Source organism: Pan troglodytes, chromosome 12 (genome assembly GCF_028858775.2).
Source record: "Pan troglodytes isolate AG18354 chromosome 12, NHGRI_mPanTro3-v2.0_pri, whole genome shotgun sequence".
Lineage (NCBI taxonomy): Eukaryota > Metazoa > Chordata > Mammalia > Primates > Hominidae > Pan > Pan troglodytes.
The window spans coordinates 95,115,466-95,127,759 of NC_072410.2; the positions used below are offsets into that span (position 1 = coordinate 95,115,466).

Here is a 12,294-nt window from a genome sequence, read left to right on the forward strand (position 1 = left end):
ATACATATTTTTTAAAACTAAGCAAAAGAAAAACTATGGCAACTCTTAACTGCAGGAAAAACACAAAGCTGGAGGGAATGTCATTATGCAATACCATGTTCAGTAGAGCCATAATAATATAAACATTGACTACTGACTTAATTTTTAAAAAAATCATACTACGTTTATATGAGGGAGGGAAAATGTAAGAAAACTAAAACCTTAATTATCACACAAGAAACCAATAGATAGTGTCTGTCAAGCTTGTGCCTGCAAGACAAGGCAAGGCCAAGACCTGACTGATTCAATCAGCAAAGATACAATGAACCACTTCAGATTTAGACAGTTTATTACTTACAGAGAGAGAAAAAAAAAAAAGAATAAGCCAAAAGTGCTAGCTCCCTGTGATCCTTTTCTCACACATCAAAAAGGATGACACAAAAGGGGCCGATGACTGAAACGTGAGTTGTTGGATACCCACTGCTAAGGAATCAATCTTAGATTGTGGCTAAGTAGTTACATTCTTCAGCTCTATTCTGAGGTATGGGGCTTTAGTGATTCGCTTCTTTTTGGGTTTTTTCCTTTTTTTCTTTTTTCTTTTGTATTTAGTGATCTGAAAAATCTAAGTGAGGAAGTCTCCTAGATCATAGCCAGAAAGATAAAAGAGACAAGATTTTTTAAATGTGTCAAGATTCCTATAATAAGAATTCTGAGAGAAAGTGGACTGGATGACAAAAAGTCATTTTCTTTCTTTTTTTTTTTTTTTTTTTTTTTTTTTTTGAGACAGAGTCTTGCTCTGTCACCAGGCTGGAGTGCAGTGGCGTGATCCCAGCTCACTGCAACCTCCACCTCCCAGGTTCAAGCGATTCTCCTGTCAGCCTCCTGAGTAGCTGGGACTTCAGGCACGCACCACCACACCCAGCTAATTTTTGTATTTTTAGTAGGGACGGGGTTTTACCATGTTGGCCAGGATGGTCTCGATCTCTTGACCTCACGATCCGCCCGCCTTGGCCTCCCAAAGTGCTGGGATTACAAGCATGAGCCACCATGTCCAGCCAAAAAGTCATTTTCTTTTTCCTTCTTTTTTTTTTTTTTTGAGACAGAGTCTCACTCTATCGCCCAGGCTGGAGTGCAATGACATGATCTCAGCTTACTGCAACCTCCACCTCCCGGGGTTCAAGCAATTCTCCTGCCTCAGCCTCCCGAGTAGCTGGGATTACAGGCGGCTGCCACCACACCTGACTAATTTTTTTAAATTTTTAGTAGATACAGGGTTTCACCATCTTGGCCAGGCTGGTCTTGAACTACTGACCTCAGGTGATCCACCTGCCTTGGCCTCCCAAAGTGCTGGGATTACAGGCATGAGCCACTGTGCCCAGCATTTTTTTTTTTTTTTTTTTTTTGGAGACAGGGTCCTACTCCGTCACCCAGGCTGGAGTGCAGTAGCGCCACCTTGGCTCGCTGCAACCTCCACCTCCCGGGTTCAAACAATTCTCCTGCCTCAACCTCCTGAGTAGCTGGGATTACAGGCATCTGCCACCGTGCCCAGCTAATTTTTGTATTTTTAGTAGAGATAGGGTTTCACCATGTTGGCCAGGCTGGTCTTGAACTCCTGACCTCAGGTGATCCACCTGCCTTGGCCTCCCAAAGTGCTGGGATTACAGGCTTGAGCCACCGCCCCTGGCCCAAAAAGTCATTTTCTCAAAGAGATCATGGTTGAAATTTTTCCAGAAATGAGGAAATATAAAAACATTATTGTGAAACTAGAGAACATCAAAAATAAATGGTGGGGGGGAGGGAGGATTAAGAGAAGCTATTAATGGGTATAAGTACACAGTTTGGTAAAAGAAATAAGACCTAGTGTTAGAGCAGAAGGGTAACTATAGTTGATGATAATCTGTTGTACACCTCAAAATAGCTAGGAGAGGTTGGGCTCAGTGGCTCATGCCTCTCATCCCAGCACTTGGGAGGTGGGTGGATCACCTGAGGTCAGGAGTTTGAGACCAGCCTAGTCAACATGGTGAAACCCCGTTTCTACCAAAAAACACAAACAACGGCCAGGCACGGTGGCTCACGCCTGTAATCCCAATACTTTGGGAGCCCGAGGCGGGTGGATCACAAGGTCAGGAGATAGAGAGCATCCTGGCTAACACAGTGAAACCCCGTCTCTAATAAAAAATACAAAAAAATTAGCCAGGCATGGTGGTGGGGGCCTGTAGTCCCAGCTATTCAAGAGGCTGAGGCAGAAGAATGGCATGAACCCGGGAGGCGGAGCTTGCAGTGAGCTGAGATCGCACCACTGCACTCCAGCCTGGGCGACAGAGCGAGAGTCTGTCTCAAAAAAACAAAAAACAAAACAACACACACACACACAATTCGCTGAGTATGGTGGTACGCATCTGTAGTCCCAGCTACTCAGCAGGCTAAGGCATGAGAATTGCTCAAACCCAGGAGGTGGAGGTTGCAGTGAGCTGAGATTGCACCATTGCACTCCAGCCTGGGAGACAAAGTGAGACTCTGTCTCAAAAACAAACAAACAAACAAACAAAATAGCCAGGAGATAATAATTCAAATGTTTCTAAAATGAAGAAATGATAAACACGTAAGCTGATCGATGCCCCAAGTACACTCATTTGATATTTACAAATTATGTGAGTGTATTATCACATGTACCCCGAAACTATGTATATCTATTACGCATCAATTAAAAATTGTTTTTGAAAAGAATAAATTAAAAATTTTCAAAGCCAAGAAAGAAAAAGAACGGATGACCTAAAGTGGGGAGGGGACAGGGCAGAAAGCCACATACCTCCTCAGAACCCAGAGGGCAATAAATAACTGTCTTATGACAGCCTCCCAGGGGAGCTAAGACGTGGATGGAAAGTGGCTTCTTAGCAGCTCTTTACAAGTCTCCCATACTGTCTTGTGTTCTGAGAGGACCACAGGCATTCTGCCAAGATTCATATTCATTGTGGTTCAAGCCTTTGCCTTGGTGCCCTATTTGGATATATGCAAGGTCACCAGGTGCCATGGCAGAGCTGTGTCCCTACAGTATCAAGAAATAATAGTATAAGCATATCACTTAAAAACAAGGAGAGGCTAGGCATGGTGGCTCTTGCCTGTAATCCCAGCACTTTGGGAGGCCTAGGTGGGTGGATTGCTTGAGCCCAGGAGTTTGAGACCAGCCTGGGCAACATGGCTAAACCCTATCTCTCGGGAAAAAAAAAAAAAAAAAAGTCAGGAATGGTGGCACGTGCTTGTGGTCCCATCTAATGCAGAGGCTGAGGTGAGAGGACTGCTTGAGTTGAGCCTGGAAGGTGGAGGCTGCAGTGAGCCGAGATCGTGCCACTGCACTCCAGCCCTGGTGACAGAGCAAGACCCTGTCTCAAAAATAAAGAAAAAACAACAACAACAACAACAACAAAGAAATTATCAGGGGGAAAAAACAGCCAGAAGATTTGAAGTAATAATCTCTTGAGAGGGAGACTGCAGGGAGGGAGGGAGGGGTAGATGGACATTCGGATTCACTTCATATCTTGGCTACTGTGAATAATGCTGCAATCAATTATTATTCTATTTGTGCTTAATTATCCCATTTTTGGCGAGTGGGTACCTCTTCAAGTCAATGTTGCTCTTCTTTTGACAAGACTCTAATAATCTCTGGCAACTTCCTTCTATCTAGTTTGACAAATTTGTATCCTGTAACACACAGGTTAGGATAATGTACAAAATAAGCATGGAAAATTTTTCCCAAGGAGCCTTGGTCCTTTTAGTGGGACATGGTAGTTAGAAATCACAATCTGGGGTCCAGAGGTGCTCATTATTATTGGATTGATCATTGTTTCTAGGCCTTCTCAGTTGACTCTGCTAGGAAGTAGATTATTTTAAATTAATCATAAGTCCATACTTATAATAGTTTCTATTCAAATTTAGAATTTTTGCTTAACATATTTGATTTTTATGTTTGTGACTTTGTTCTATTATACTGAAAATCTTGGATCCTAATGTTAACATAGTTGCTTATTTGCTTCATCCTACCTATGTATAATAGTTTCAGAATAATAGTATCTATAATATTACTAACAATATGATTACCAAAGAGAGTTTATTTTTGCAGGGTGTTTTGCTATTGTTCCCTACATAGAGTATATCTCTCAATAGTCCTACTGTTAAATACTATATTTTAGAGTCTCCTGAAATAATTCTGTGAGTTTTGCCATGAAACTGATACATAGTTGTTATCATTTGTCTTTTTTTAAGAAGTGCTTTCTCCGGCCGGGCGTGGTGGCTCACGCCTGTAATCCCAGCACTTTGGGAGGCCAAGGCAGGCGGATCACGAAGTCAGGAGATCGAGACCATCCTGGCTAACACGGTGAAACCCCGTGTCTACTAAAAATACAAAAAATTAGCCAGGCATGGTGGCAGGCATCTGTAGTCCCAGCTACTGAGGAGGCTGAGGCAGGAGAATGGTGTGAACCTGGGAGGCAGAGCTTGCAGTGAGCCGAGATCACGCCACTGCACTCCAGCCTGGGTGACAGAACAAGACTCCATCTCAAAAAAAAAAAAAAAGTGCTTTCCCATTTTAATTTTGTTTTATAACTATGTATAATATTTACATTCCAAAATCAAATCTAGCAAGTTGTCTATTCAGAGAAGCCTTGCTTCTATTTCTGACCCGTCTGCCCAGTCTCTCCCTCTCTCAAAGGGAATATTTTCATTTGTTTATTTTTGGTTTATTTTATTTTTTATGAGGATTTTTTCTTTTTTGTTTCCCAAGACTTTTTTTGACACATAATTGACAAATAAAAATTGTATGTGTTTAAGGTATACGATGTGATGATTTGATAAATGTATACATTATGAAATGATTACCACAATCAAATTAACATGTTACCTCATATCATTGTCATTTTTGTGTTGTGACAAAAGCATTTAAGATCTACTCTCTTAGCAAATTTTAAATATATAATACAGTGATATTAACTGTAGTCACCATGCTGTACATTAGATCTCCAGAACTTTTTCATCTTATAACTGAAAGTTTGCACCCTTTGACAAACATCTCTCCCTTTCTACCCCATTTTATTAATTTATTTACTTTTGATGTAATGATTTATTTTTCTGCCTTTTTTTTTTTTTTTTTGAAATGGAGTCTTGCTCTGTCGCCCAGGCTGGAGTGCAGTGGCGTGATCTCGGCTCACTGCAAGCTCCGCCTCCTGGGTTCACGCCATTCTCCTGCATCAGTCTCCTGAGTAGCTGGGACTACAAGCGCCCACCACCATGCCCAGCTAATTTTTCGTATTTTTTAGTAGAGACGGGGTTTCATCGTGTTAGCCAGGATGGTCTCGATCTCCTGACCTAGTGATCCACCTGCCTCAGCCTCCCAAAGTGCTGGGATTACAGGCGTGAGCCACCGCACCTGGCCATATTTTTCTGCATTTTAATATATAAGCAAACACACGCACACACAGATGAATACTTGTCTTTCTTAAACAGTAGCATACAATACATATTTTTTCCTTCCTACTTTTCCATCTTAACTATATATCCTGGAAATCACTCCATAACAGCACGTAAAGATGACCCTCATTATTTTTCACAACTGCATAGTACTCCATTGTGAGGATATACCATAACTGATTCAACTAGTCCCCTAGTGATGGGCAGAATAAAATAGAATTTAAGGTAAAAGGCATTACAAGGGTCAAAGTGGGATGGACATTCCATACTGATAAAATCAACAATTCATTAAGAAGATATAATAACTGGGAAATTCAATATAGTTAAAAGCACAGCCTTGAAATAGAAGAAGCAGATCAGAGAGAGCCCTCTGGCCTCAGGTGTTTTCTTTCTCCCTCTAGACTGAGTTCCTGAAAGGCCAGGATTGCAGCGGTTTTTAACCCCTGCCCCGCTAGGGCCTACCACATGCCTGGCATGGAGAGAGCCCCAATAAATGTTGATTAAATAATGCATAGGTGCCAGAGGTCAGAATCATACAAGCTTTATGTTACTGGGAAAGAACAGAAGCCCAAAGATGGTCAAGAAGCAAGCGAGTATCAGCTGGAGATAGGCTCCCTAAACTTCTGGCCTTTCAGCCAGGACTCTGACCTCATGGACCCATAATGAGCTGTCAAAAGCAAACAAAACTGACCACATTCGTCACACATAAAAAGCAGGTGATCCCTGGGAGTTCGCTGAGGAAAACAGTACGAATGGGGGGCTGCTTGGAGTTCTTCATCCGAGGCGTCGGTCAGACCAGAGCTGGCAGCCGGAGCATGTGGGGTGGTGGGAGATAACTGTGCCACTGGCTCCTCCCTCCTGGGCTTCCACCTGATACGCCACACTCAGCTTGTGTTCAGGTGACCGTGCTAAGGGGTCTAGGCTTTCCATCCCTCTCCACGTTGCCCTGCAGAGTGAAAGCTGGCTTTTGGCGCAGAATGCTCCATCATGGGATGGGGAGAAGGGACGGAAAAAAAAGAGGGTGCTGGGGAGAGAGAGGACAGTGCAGAAGGGCAGGGGGATAACAGATGAGGCTAAATTAATTTTGGAAACCATTAAATCTTTGAAAAGAGAGCGTGTTTTCAGCAGGGACAGTGAATCACTGTGATTTGCAGAAACAGGCACAAAGCAATTAGCCATCTGGATGCTGTGGCTTCCAGCCCCCCAGCGGAAACTTGAAGCAAGCGGAAGGCTGGTCATTACACAGCCCAGGCCCAGCACTCCAGGCCCCACAGATAACTCTGTGCCTCCAGCCGGCTGGGAGCCCAGAGGCCTAGGACAAAGGGCAACTTGGCAAGAGATACAAAAAAAAATGGGCAGGAAAGGCAACACCAGCCACAGGGGGCCGGTACAACTTCCTTCTTCCTATAAGCGTCCTTCAGAATTCATCATGACCAAGTGAGTAGTTCACTCACTTGATAAGCATTTATTAATCACCTACTATCTCCCAGGACTTGTGCTAGTACATAAATGATGTCATTTCATCCTCACAACATGCATATGAGGAGTTCTGCCCATTGCACAATCCCAAGAGGACCCATCACGTGGCATTCAATGTGAATAGCACTCCCAGGAGTTAGAAAGCAGAGTAGCTTTGCCTGAAAATACCTTAAAAAGAGAGTATTATCTTGTTTTTTCTTCAATGAGGAAATCAAAACAGAAAAAGAGGAAAGGAATTTGCTCAAGGTAAGTTTGCAAATTGCTCCTCTGTACAGCTCTAAAGTTGTGTGAACCAAAGGAATACACAAGAGTGTGAAAAGGTTTTATAAACTGTGGAGTACCATATACAGCTGAACTACTCTTAGAAGGCAGTAACCTTAGCTTCCTCCGACCCTCTGTGACCGTAAGGTACTGCCCTTTGATTCATTTCTAGAAATTGCTAGAAGTATTGGACAAGCCCAGTCAGGAAAAGGGTTAGCAAACCTTTCCAGGAAGAGAACGCACAACCGAGCAGAAAGAGCTTTGCTCAGGGAAGCCGGACTGTAATGTACTGTGATTTATGCACTAAGAAAATCTTGACACTATTCTCCATCAATTGCCCCCATGTGGGGGCAAGAAAGCCATATGGAGCAAAACACTGGCAGAGGGAGCCCACTTCCAGCAAAGAGAGAGAAGCAACGAAGAAAGAGCACCCCTTAATTGACTAGAGGCCAACACCCCCACACAGAGGTGCCCATGTCCTTTCGCCTGCCTGAGTTTACTGAGGGACCATGGACCGAACCTTCTTGCTCCACACTTCGGTGGCACCACTCCAGAGCCTCAGCCAAGAGCTGTGTAGCCCAACTCAGGACTCTGTGGTGGCCTAGAAAGCCCCAGACTACGATGGCCAAGGGCTTTCCATTTGCTGTCTACATCTGCCGTCCACCCAGCTGCTGCTGAAGACACCAGATCTCCCACAAGGAAACAGTACAGCAGAGTGAAGAGAGCATCAACCAGGAAGCAGATAACCTGGGGGAGAATCCCAGCCCTACCTCTCTCTGGCTGTGACCTTGGGCGAGGTGGTTGACCTCTCACCTTGCTTTCTTCCTGTACAAAATGGAATCGGGTTGCTGACCTCACAGGGTATGGTGAGGATTGAGTGAGAGCTCACAGGTGCCCTTGGGGAAGAGGCAAGTAATGGAGCTAGTGCAGAAAGTTTAAACAATAAGAAGGGGTGTGTGGCCACTGCCAGGCCCAGGGAAGGTTCCTGATTCAGCCCTGGCTGCCACAGGAATGCAAGCTTGGTGTTGGCAGATCCTTTTATTTGTCAAGAAAAATCAGATATCTGGATTTTTATGTGAACTTTTCCAATTTTCAAAAGCCTGTGAGGACAGAACAACGCATATCTGCAGACTGTCAGGGTGCAAACTCGGATGACTATGACATTCCTGCTGCGCTCTTGGCCTGGTCCCTGCCTGGTGCCTTCCTCCTCTCCCCATTCTACCTCTTCCTGGCTAGCTCCCTAAGGCCCTGCCTTTCCCCCTGGTGTCTGTCGCCCTCATTGTAAAGTGGGCAGAGGCCAGCTCAGTCCTGGGGTGGCCAGAATTCAAGGCCCTGGGGCTGAGGGAGGGCAGGTCGGGTGGCACTATGAGGACAGGTGTTCTCAGCAGAAGCAGGTTAGGTACAGGACTGTTACCTGGAAGCCCTACTGAGCCTCTTCCCCAACAGGGAGGGGGAAAGGTGGGGAGCAGGCAGATACCTGCAGCCACAAAATGAATGAACGAATGAACAACGAACAGCCCAACCACCGCTGCCTCAGGTGGAAGTTGGCAGCTGTGCGGTAGGATGGCAGATTATCTGGGGCTCTTCTCAATCAATAATGTTGAGGGAGCACCCAGAAAAGTCTTCTTGCAAAAGTTGGTGGGGCCTTTGGTAGGCCCAGCCCAGCAAACCGGCTCAGGGCCAGGACCCAGTGAAGCCAGCCGCCTCCCGGCGCCCAATCTCCATTTTGGGCCTCGGATTAGAATCAGCCGCCCCCGCCCCGCGCCTTCCCGAGAGCCCCGCCGGGGCTGCCGGAAGCGGGGGTGCAGGGCGCGGGCATGGGGGTGTGCCCTTGCATCAAGGCCCTTCCCAGAAGGGGCAGCGCCTTCCCAGCACCGGCCTGCTGGTCTCCCCCGCGCCCGCCCTTCCCGGATATCCCGGCGACGCGCTGCAGCCTTTCCCGGGCGGCTCGGGTTGGCGAGGTCCGGGAGCCCTCGGTGCCGCGATGGGAAGTGCTTGCCCACGGCCCGGCCTGGGGACACACTCCCGCGCCCTCCAGGCCCCTGAGCTGTTCCTGGGAAAGGGCGTGAACGAAGCTCCCGCACAACCCCTTTCTTTCTCTTGGCACTTCCCAGTAAACCCTCCAGGTGTCCAGGTGGGGCACTTTCCACTGCCGGGCCCCGCCCTGGGTCTGGGTCTGCGGCCCGTCCCTTCGCTGCAGAGCGCGGTGCAATCGCGGTGGGATTGGAAGGGGTCAGGGCTCCTGCCGAGCCAAGTCTCCTCCTCTGCCTGGGCAGCTACACGACTGGACCTCAGTGCCCACTACATGGACAAGCCTTGAAACTCATCCATCCAAACATCAGATAAACCTAAACTGAGAGACATTTCACAAAACTACACAAAGATGAAGAAGGGCTGAGGAACTGCACCAGACCGAAGGAAAGGAAAGAGACAGAACAACTAGATGCAGTGCGTGATCCCAGCTTGCATCTTGGATGGGGGGGAAATTGCTGTTAAGGACATAATTGGCAAAATTTGCATGTGGATTATATAACAGTAATATTGTATCAATGTTAAATTTCCTGAATTGGATCATTGAAACGTGGTTATGAAAAAGAATGTCCTTGGTTTGGCTTCTCTGAAGTATTTAGGGATAAAGGGACATGTCTGCAACTTCACCTCAAAATGGTTCAGAAATAAAATATAAGTACATTATTATTCCCCAAACAATTAAGCATATGGCTATTGTATGGTCCAGAAATTCCGCTCCTAGGTGTATGTCCCAGAGAAATGAAACATATGTCCACACAAAAACTTGTACGGGAATGTTCATGGCAGCATTAATCATAATAGTCAAACTACAGAAACAACCCAATGTCCATCAAGTGATGAATGGATAGCCACAATGAGATACATCCATATATTAGACTGTAATAAAGCCATAAAAACGAATGAAGGGCTGATACATACTACAAATAGACGAATCTTGAAAACATTATGCTAAGTGAAAAAAGTGAGTCACTAAAGACTACAGATTATATGACTGTGTTTATATGCAATGTCCAGAATAGACATTGTAGTCTATTCTGTCTATATAGAGACTACATATTATAGTCTATAAAGATGGAGAGTAGGTTAGTGGTTGCTTAGGGCTGAGGTGAATTGGGTTTAGGGAGGTGATAGCTAAAAGAGGTACAGGGTTTTGCTTTTTGGTTTGTTTTTCTTTTTTTGAGATAGGGTCTCACTCTGTCACCCAGGCTGGAGTGCAGTGGTGCAATCATGGCTCACTGCAGCCTCAACTTCCTGGGATCCTCCTGCCTCAGCCTCCCCAGGAGATGGGACCAAAGGCACATGCCACCACACCTGGCTAATTTATTTTTTATAAAGATAGGGTCTTGCCTTGTTGCCCAGGCTGGTCTCGAACTCCTGGGCTCAAGAAATTCCCCCCTACCTTGGCCTCCCAAGGTGCTGGGATGATTACAGGTATAAGCCACCACGCCTGGCCCAGAGTTTCTTTTTTAGGTGATGAAAATATTCTAAAATTGGCTGTGTGGTAATGGTTGCATATATGGTATATGACTTGTATCTCAACAAAGCTGTTAATAATAATAATAATATGTATTTATGTAGACAGACAAAAAGAGAAAGTGATTGATAAAGCAAATGTGGCAAAACATTAATGACTATTGAAACTGGGGAAAGGATATTCAGAAATTAATTGTACTATTCTTGTATCTGTCCTGAGTGATATGGTTTGTCCCCAACCAAATCTCATCTTGAATTGTAGTTCCCATAATCCCCACATATCATGGGAGAGACCCAGTGGGAGGCAATTTAATCATGGGGGCAGTTACCCTCATGCTGTTCTCATGATAGTGAGTGAGTTCTCACGAGATCTGATGGTTTTATAAGGGGCTTTTCCCCCTTTTGGTTGGCACTTCTCCTTGCTGCCGCCATGTGAAGAAGGACGTGTTTGCTTCCCCTTCTGCCATGATTATAAGTTTCCTGAGGCCTCCCCAGCCATGCTGAACTGTGAGTCAATTAAACCTCTTTCCTTTATAAATTTCCTACTCTCAGGTATGTCTTCATTAGAAGCATGAGAATGGACTAATATACTGAGACTGAAATTACTTCAAAATTGTAAAAGTTTATTATTTTATTTTATTTATTTTTTGAGATGAAATCTTACTCTATTACCCAGGCTGGAGTGCAGCGGTGAGATCTCAGCTCACTGCCACCTCTGCCTCCTGGGTTCAAGTGATTCTCTTGCCTCAGCCTCCTGAATATCTGAGATTACAGGCATGCACCATGACACCCGGCTATTTTTTTTTTTTTTTTTTTGAGATGAAGTCTCACTCTTGTTCCCCAGGCTGGAGTGCAATGGCATGATCTTGGCTCACAGCAACCTCCGCCTCCCTGGTTCAAGCGATTCTCCTGCCTCAGTCTCCCGAGTAGCTGGGATTACAGGTGCCCACCATCACGCCCAGCTAATTTTTATATTTTTAGTAGAGACGGGGTTTCACCATGTTGGCCAGGCTGGTCTGGAACTCCTGACCTCAGGTGATCCGCCCACCTCGGCCTCCCAAAGTGCTGGGATTACAGGCGTGAGCCTCCGTACCTGGCCTAAAAGTTGATTTTTTAAAAAGAGAGAAATTTACCTATCTACCCACCTTCCATCTAGAGGCTGGTCATGGAAAGGTTGCAGTACAGGTTCAGAAGCATGACAATCTGGACTCCAAGCTCAACTCCACTGTTTTCTAAATTGCATTACCTTGAGTGAGTTACCTGACCGCCCTAGGCCTCAGTTTCCTAGTCTGTAAAATGGTAATGACACCAATAGTACCTACGACAGAGAACTTATAGAGGATTAGAGATAGTACATATGAAGCTGTTAAATTTTTTCATGTGGTAAGTACTCAATAAATGTTAGCTATTATTGTTCATTTGAAGCAATTTTAAGGCTGGGAGCAGTGGCTCATGCCTGTAATCCCAGTGCTTTGGGAGACTGAAGCAGGAGGATCACTGGAGGCCGGGGGTTCAAGACTGGCCTGGGCAACAAAGTGAGACACTCCCCCATCTCTACAAAAAAATTGAAAAATTAGCCAGGCATGGTGGTGTGTGCCTTAAGCCTCAGCT

General features: G+C 45.3%; 1 long non-coding RNA gene across 2 annotated transcripts in view; it reads right to left on the reverse strand.

The window, feature by feature from the left end:
• LOC107973410 (uncharacterized) overlaps window positions 1–12,294 on the reverse strand; it is a 41,571-nt gene that overhangs the window by 12,894 nt on the left and 16,383 nt on the right. The window contains exon 3 of one of the 2 annotated variants that reach the window (XR_008546372.2): window positions 5,449–6,463. The exons of the other annotated variant lie outside the window; for it this stretch is intronic. This is a non-coding gene — a long non-coding RNA (uncharacterized LOC107973410). Of the gene's footprint in view, window positions 1–5,448; window positions 6,464–12,294 lie in introns of those variants that run through there. 2 annotated transcript variants of the gene reach the window in all.